Raw genomic sequence first — 8,025 nt, forward strand, 5'->3', positions numbered from 1 at the left:
ATTCCTGCTTGAAATATCACAGAATCACAGAATGGTCAGGGTTGGAAGGGACCTCTGGAGATCATCTAGTCCAACCCCCCTGCCAGAGCAGGGTCACCTACAACAGGTTGATATATATAAATATATATATAAATATACATAGGTAAATATGCATCTTCAATATACAGAGGTAAATATACATCTTCTCCAAGAGAAGAGCAAGTAAAGAGCCTGCACACACAGTGTATCCTCTCCTCCTGAGGCTGGTGGAAGATTTTTGCATGGGGAAAGGCAGGAGAACATTTCTGAAGCAAGAGTAAGTAGACAGGAGAGATGTAGTTACTCATTTTTGCCATCACCTTTCTCAAGACCAGTTGTTGTTTTTTTTTCCTAGCTAGGCACAGAGAAGCATAAAAAAATTATGCGAAGATGAGATGATTTAGAAGATTATGTGATGCTTGCAGCAATGACAATGCTCAGATCAGACAAGAAAATGTTTTTCCTCCCTTATCCAAACATCAATACCTACAGCGTAGACACCTGGCTCTTGAGTTTGTCACATCATCTCCTGGGAGAGTCCATGGAGACACTTGTAGGGTGCAATTGCACTTGCCCCAAGATGGAAGGTCAGACATACTCTTGAAATAAAAATTTTCCTCCATTAAGAATAAAGTAAGACAAATATAATCTGGGTTGTTTATAACCCTCTGTAGGAGGGTATTTTTAAAAGCCAATTATAGATCTTTGTCAAAGGTAGTAATTTAACCAATATTTAGTTTAACAACTTGATTTTAAAACATGTTTAGTAAAATTATGCAGAAATAAAAGTTAATTAGTAAATAAGATATGTGCTGTGGTGATGTTAGAAACTACTAACTACTTTCAAATACTCTGAAGAAATAGAACATTATTGTTTTTCTTTTATTACTTAAATTTATTACTTACCTAACACTCAAATCAAACTTATGATACAAAATCTGTTGTGCTGTTCAGCAGACTACATTTTTTTTTTCTTAATCCATGTAACTGCTTGTCATGGAGTCAATGGAAAGTGCACTGAAAGATCTAGTCATCATACGAATATGCCTTATTCCTGGAGGAGAGGTCTGCAGAAGAAATCAGACAATTCCCTTTGGGGGAAATAAAAAAAAAAAAAAAGAAGCTTGCTTTTCCTTCTAAGGACATTCATTTTTGGTCTTACTTAAAATGACCCAGTAAATGGCAAACTTCCCCAAGCCCTAATTATATAATTCTGCATTATTTTCTTACAACTGTTATTCATTGTTCACCTGTTAAAAGCTCTGAGGAAGTTGGTCCTGCAAAAAGTGAGAGTAAATAGCCAATGTGCTTGCAAACTCATCTCTGCTAAAAACCTGCTGGCCGCGAAATTCTGACCATTTTAACACCACATATCTCAAGCAGTCTACCTGCTGGAGGGCTGCTGTGACCAGCCACCCAGGATACTCCAAGGACATGAGGAGAAATGTCAGTGTTTCTGGGTGTCAGGTGTACAACACTGCACTCTGGGCACCCTCTGGCTCCTTTTTGTGTTTTCCTTGTGATGATATTGGGTAGAAAAGACAAAGTCTAGCTTCTTTTCTAGAAGGCCCATCACAGCCTAACGGGATTCATGTACCACCTGCTCTTGAGCTGAATTAGGATGACAGCAAGGTGGATGTCTACATCTGGCAGTGCTCTGTAGCATCCCATAGGTCCCTTCTCTGTCTGCCGCTCACATGCTGCCTCCTCCACAAAAGCAGAGTGCAAATGGGGTCAGTGATTTTGGAAGCTACAAAGGCTCTGGCTCCACCAAGGCCACATTCTTTGCTCTTCAGCACACATTTGCAGAGGAGAGGGAGGCTACGATTTAGCAACTCTTAACGATTTCAGTGTCAGATTAGGTCCTAGAGTCTTTTTCACATCATCTGTTCACAGTTTATGCTTAAAAGAAAAGTAAAATAGCTTATGAATCAACATGAATTGTATCTTTATTTTGTTATATACTCTTATGACAGTATACATCCATACATATCCATATACTGTTATACCTGAACGAAAGTATTTTTAAAGCTAAATATTAAGAACATAACTGCAAATAGGTGAACTGCTGTGTAACTGCAGGAATCTCTTGTTTTTTTCAGACTTACTGCATGTATAATTTAGACAGCCTCTTCTACAGGGATACTATTACTTTCAGTTTGCTCTTATCACTTAAGTAAATCTTATCTGAAAGGTTTTACACTTTATTTTAATCTTAATTCCAAATAGAATTAGAATAAAAATAGAATAGGCCGAATAGGACTACTGAATCCGTGCTGCCCATCTCACCTGGAGGTGAGGATGTTGAGTTTCTGTGCTGCTCCTGGTTGTCTGAAACCCCCAACATTTCAGCCACACATTGCATATGGTCCCAATCCACTTATACAGTTTCAGGCTGTGGCCACCATCCCTCCAGTGAAGAAGTATGAAGTGCTTTGCACAGCATTGGACTTGATGGTTACTGCCATAGAACAGTCTGGTTTGAAGGTCTCCTTATGTTTGTACCATGTAAGAGCCTCCGCAGCCAATACCTACACTTGTGTATTTGAAGCAACTCCAGTAACACCACTACCAGGACTTGGAGCGGTGAGATAAGGTTAATCTTGGTGGTGTTACACTGAATTTACACTGATGTAAATCTGAAAATCAGTTGAGGTGTGCATGTGGGACAGTCCAGAAACTGAGAAACCAGGTGTAGGAAACATAGTTCGTGAAGAAATGTGCACTTCTGCGTTCATTCTACGCTCCATTTCCTCTTGTTTTCTTTATGCTTCATGGTGCTGACACAATTTAAGAAGCACCCATTTTATAAATAAACTTTGTATACTAAAACTCTTAATCACTCTTGTATTTTGCTGTAGCACAAAACTTCATAGTATAGTGTGTATAATCGTATTTTTTGTTTGTTACTGTATTTATAAATCAAAGCTATTTCCTCCCTTTCCTTGTGTTAAAGTATTTTGAAAGCTGTTAAATTTCTAAATCTCACTTTGTGTCTTTTTACTGAGATATTGCATACTGAAAATTCAGCTTTTGTTGTTTCTATTCTGAGAGTTCCCTGATATTTGCAATACACAAATCAATAGAGGTAGCCTTGAGTAATGCTTAACTGGGCATTTCCCTCTCAGTCCTTTTCCGTGTCATTGTGTTGTCCCACTTTGGTGAGAGGCTGCGATGGCATCAGTACATCATCCCTACCACAGCAGGCAGAGGTGAGCCTCTTGCGTTGTGAAACTAATGCCACAGTTGAAAATCAGTGCTGGATGCCTGCTTGTAAGGTTGTGTTGGACTGTACTTTACCTTCCACCCCAGAACCCAAAGACGTGCAACACTTTGCCGGATACACGCACTGATGCGCACAACAGTGTAGCTAAGCCTGCAAGAGTCTCTGGCAGTGGTTAATATTTGACAGTGGTTCAAATCTCAGCGTTCAGGACGTTGTCCTGACTTCTTTTTTTATCTGCAGGGGCATAAAAGTAGTGCACATAGACAGGGCTGAGACTCGGAGCAATTGCTGTGTATCGCTTCAGAGCCCTGCCATGCAGAAGAGTGATGGTGACAGGAACATGGCTTTCTTTCACTTGTGTTTGAAGTCTGGAACCTCCTTCCTTTCAGACACAGCTTTAATCTTTCGAAAGCCACGTGGCCCCCTGCCTCCTTTGAACAACCGTTATCAGTCACGATGTTTGAGGAGCTCGCTGCCAAGATAGCAGAATTCCACCTGCAGGACTTAAGCATTGTATTGCCAAGGCACACGACTGGCTCAGCATGCTTCTGCCTTGAAAAAGGCAGCACTATTTGCTTTATGCTTGTGACAAGGCTGAGCCACGGCAATGCAATCAAATCCATCGGTAATATTCTGCACACCCAGCACACCGTCAGCAGCAAAGGGCGGATTGCCTGGGAGGACCTCTCTGACTTTCGATTTAGCCTGGCACCTCTCCAGATCAGCAATTCTGCCACCTATAAAATAATTAAAGCAGCTCCCTTCGCTGCTGCTTCCAGATGCAGCAAGAAGCGCTGCTGCATAAAAGACAGTAAACAAGAGCTGGGCTAGGACACAGCCTTGCTTGGGGCTGCTTTTGACAGTGACATGTTCTGACATCCCATCATTGCTGAGAACCTTTTGCATTACCTCACACCACCATGAAATAACCAAAATATGCTCACAAACTTATTTGGACATCCAAATTTATGCAGATGCCTCTGGGCTGCTCGTGGCTGACAGTGCTGGAGTCTTTAGTTAGCTCCGCAAAGGACAGGTAGAGAGAGACCTTTGCTCGCTTTGAAGTAGGACAAGGCTGAAAGCCAGACTGTTTCTGCAAAAGCCTTTTCAACACCCTCACCAACAAATCCATTGATGTCATTTTGACACAGATTTTTTTCTCAGTTGAGAAAATCAATATACCTTGGTGTCACTACAGGAATGTTTTTACCTTTTTCTTTGTAAAAGGCACTATGCATCCGTATTCTTGAAGCCCTTGAGGTACCATGCCTTTACTAGGTGATTGTGGTGAATTCCAGTTTTCTAACGAGTTGGTGACACTGTATTTACATATAATGGTAGGGTCTGAGCAGGGACTTTGCCTTGCACTGTGGCAGCTGCTCAACAGCTGTAGGGATCTCTGCTCCCTACTTTTGAATGGGGAGCTGAGAAGCGGTTTTTAACTCTAGCAGGGCTGAAGAATGCAGGGTGTAAGAAATTGCTGAGGTCTTTGAGCAAGCCCTCTGCAATTTCCCTTTGATCAGCTAACAGGGTTAAAGTGATTTTCGGCCATAGCCTTTGTAGAGAATCTTGTAATTTCTATGATCAGCCGTTTTGAAGCTTTTCCCCTCATCTTTCAGTATGAAAACCGCAGGCTTTGCTTGTGATTTCTGCCTGGTTTTGCGGTAAGCAGCTTTGTTGCCTGCCAGTTTTTATTTTTATCTGAAGCTGGTGCAGTACCTGCATGTCAGCAGCAATCTGGTGGATGTGCCCTTTTCATTAACCCAGTCCTAAGATCTGCGCTGGGTAAAACCGACGAGTTTGGTTTAAGATCCCATTAGTCTCCCTTTGAAACTTTCCACACTGTGTTGACGTCTTCTGCTTGTTTCTACAGTTAAACCGTAGCAACATTGAGGTTGGTCTCTAGGTGCTTCCTTGTGTCTGACTTGTCCTCTTCTGAATTTGATTCGGTATTTGTAAATCAGCTGCGGGTCAACGAGCACTCTCTGGCTCCTCTCTTGCTGGTGATCTGGTTTGCCCTCAATGCCCTCCATCGCTTGGGTACCTCTGTGCCCTCCAGAGTCTGAAGGGTCTAGTTAATACTATGATGTCTCCATTGTAGACTTCTGTATCTAGTCAGATCGCCCCCCCCAAGTCCTCTAGAATAATGTTCTGACCTTTAAACTTTAGTGTAAATCCATTGTGAATACTTTGGTATCGGTGAATTTACTTCAGATTAACATCAGTATAAAAGAGAGCAAAATCTGCATAAAAAGAGAGTTTCAGCTTTTTAAAGTTTGCTCGGTAAAACACATTGTGCTTCATTAATGACTCAAGCACGATGCGTGTTGAAATAGTTTGTTGTGAAGTCCAAACCTGTGTGTACATAGCTTCTGTATCTTATCTCTTAAAAAAGATGATGATATGTGATAAAGGAGCACATGTAAAGGACATATCTTTCACAAGTGAAAGATTTAAGCGTTCCAAAGTTTTCAGTAGAGAAAAGTCCCTTTACCTTTAGTGATTTAAATGCTACCTTTTATTTTCTCAGCAAGTTGTCTCCCTTCCCTCTATTACAAGCTGGGGGAGACAGAGAGGGAGGCAGGTTTGGCATCTACAGAGTGCTGCTTGTCCTCCTTCACCCGTGCTTCCCCAGATGGAATAAATCCACCCTTGGACAAGCTTACAGAGCGCTTCTTTTCTTTCCTCATCTGTAGAGGAGTCTAAATGACTCAATTAGAATAAGACTTGTCCTCTGCTCACTTCCTCCACTCCCAGGCTTGGTACTCATCCCTCTACAGCCGATTACGGGAAAAAATTCCTGCTTTTAGTCATTATACTACGTGGCAGGAGGTCACTCCTGGGTGTCTCCTGAGTGTCCCAAAGGCAAAGAGCTCAGGGGGAGTTGTAACGGACTGAAGAGCAGCCAAGTGTTTTCTAGCGTTGCTGCAGCCACTTGGCCCGCCGGTGGGGAGCTGAGGAGGGAAAGCCGCAGCGGATGCTGACAGTGCCAACAGGCAGACCCCAGACTGGCTGGGACAATGCCGAGGAGGTAAGCTGCTGAGAAAACCAGGCTCTTGCTTCAGTCAAGAGTGACTTGATGAGCAGAGACTTCAAGGGAGATTCACTCCATCTACCTTTGGGCATCTACAAAGCATGGTACTGCCCTCGATTTAGTCACTGTAGCTGCCTTTTCTAAGGAATACAGAAAAACGGCCACCTCTTAAGGAAGATGTCTTGATCTGTTTTAGACACCTTTCATATGTATTGTTACCTCAAACTAACTGTTTTCCTGCCTTGACTATACGGGGTGCCTATGTGCCTCAACATCAGTGAAAAACATGATGAAAGCACAACTCACCTCAAGGGAAGACAGGAAAGTATTTGAAAGATCATACTGAGCTGAAAATAATTAGGAGCTGGGAAAGAAAGTTGGGGGATTTATCCAATTGCCCCCCATTTCCCCTGCCTACCGCCTCTGTTGGCTGTTGTGCTAGACAAAGCCTTGGTCTGACACAGTATGGCCACTCTTTGGATCTTATGACCAGTTCCGATGTCTGCATCTCCCCTGTAGACATTCCCATTTTATCAGATGAATTGCACCCACCTTGTGCTAAAAATGAGACCCAGACAGTGCGCGGTACGCACTCTCACAATTCAAACTGTGGTGCAAATAAATAAATGAACCAAATGGCAACAAAGCCGTGCTGCGGCAAGCTGAGATAAGAAATCGTTCTTGTGTAAGCCTTTTCACAGCACTGAATGATACATTCAAATTCAGGCACAACATGTTTCATGATCTATGCCACGGAATATACTTTTGACGGGTACATGTGTTCACAGAGAAGGAAAAGCCCCGCGGCTATAGGAGGATGGGCAGCATTAATGAATGCTAGTTCTGAACAGTGATTTTGTCATCCCAGTATCCCAAAACTTTAAACACTGCTTACTCCCCCATCCCACCATGTTCTTCTAGGATTGAAGCAGACTTCATGAGAGTAAGACTTTTATGCGCAGGAAAAAAAAAACAAAACACCATACCCCTAACCCCCCCCCCCAAAAAAAAATCAAAACACCAAAAAACCAAACCCAACCCCATCTACCTATAATTCCATAGTAATCAAGTATGAGAAAGAGGAAGAAGCGATACTCCAAAACTGGGGGTGGGGGGGTGGTGTCTATTTTAGCATTGTTGCTGTAAAATCATCTGTATTTTGTTCTCTTCCCTGCCATGCTTTCGCTTGAAGTGTTACCAAGTGTGGAGCATCCGCTGGGCCTGGAGGGCAAGAAGAGCAGAGAAGCACTTTTCAGTGACCTCTCAGTCATTCAGAAAAGCGCAAAGGAAGGTGAGCCTCACAGGTGAGGACATTGCTGTGCAGAAAGGGGAACGCCAGCTGCTGAGGCAGAGCATGGACCCAGCAAGGTGTGTTCCCCAAAAAAGCAGAAAGCAGGGGGAGGCCAATGCTGCAGCTGACGCAGAAGCAGACTGCTGCATGGGGGAACCCGCAGCGCCAAAGGAAGGCCACCATGGTGGGTTCTGTAGCCCTTCTCCTGCATGGAGAAGACAGTTGTTGGTGGGAGCGTGGTAGTGAGAGCAAGCATCATTTCTTTTTGATTGTTTTTGGAAACTTTGGTATTACTACACATGCATTGGCATGTGTAGCTGAGTAGAGAGGTACACCTGGAGTACTTGTACATTCTGCATCATGCAGTCTTTGCCTGACACATGTATCTTTCCACAATGTTTGGGGTTTTTTGGTTTTGTTTTTTTTTTAATGCCAGAAGCTGGAACTTCTTCACCC

The sequence above is a fragment of the Charadrius vociferus genome, unplaced genomic scaffold (genome assembly GCF_000708025.1).
Source record: "Charadrius vociferus isolate BGI_N301 unplaced genomic scaffold, ASM70802v2 scaffold31, whole genome shotgun sequence".
Lineage (NCBI taxonomy): Eukaryota > Metazoa > Chordata > Aves > Charadriiformes > Charadriidae > Charadrius > Charadrius vociferus.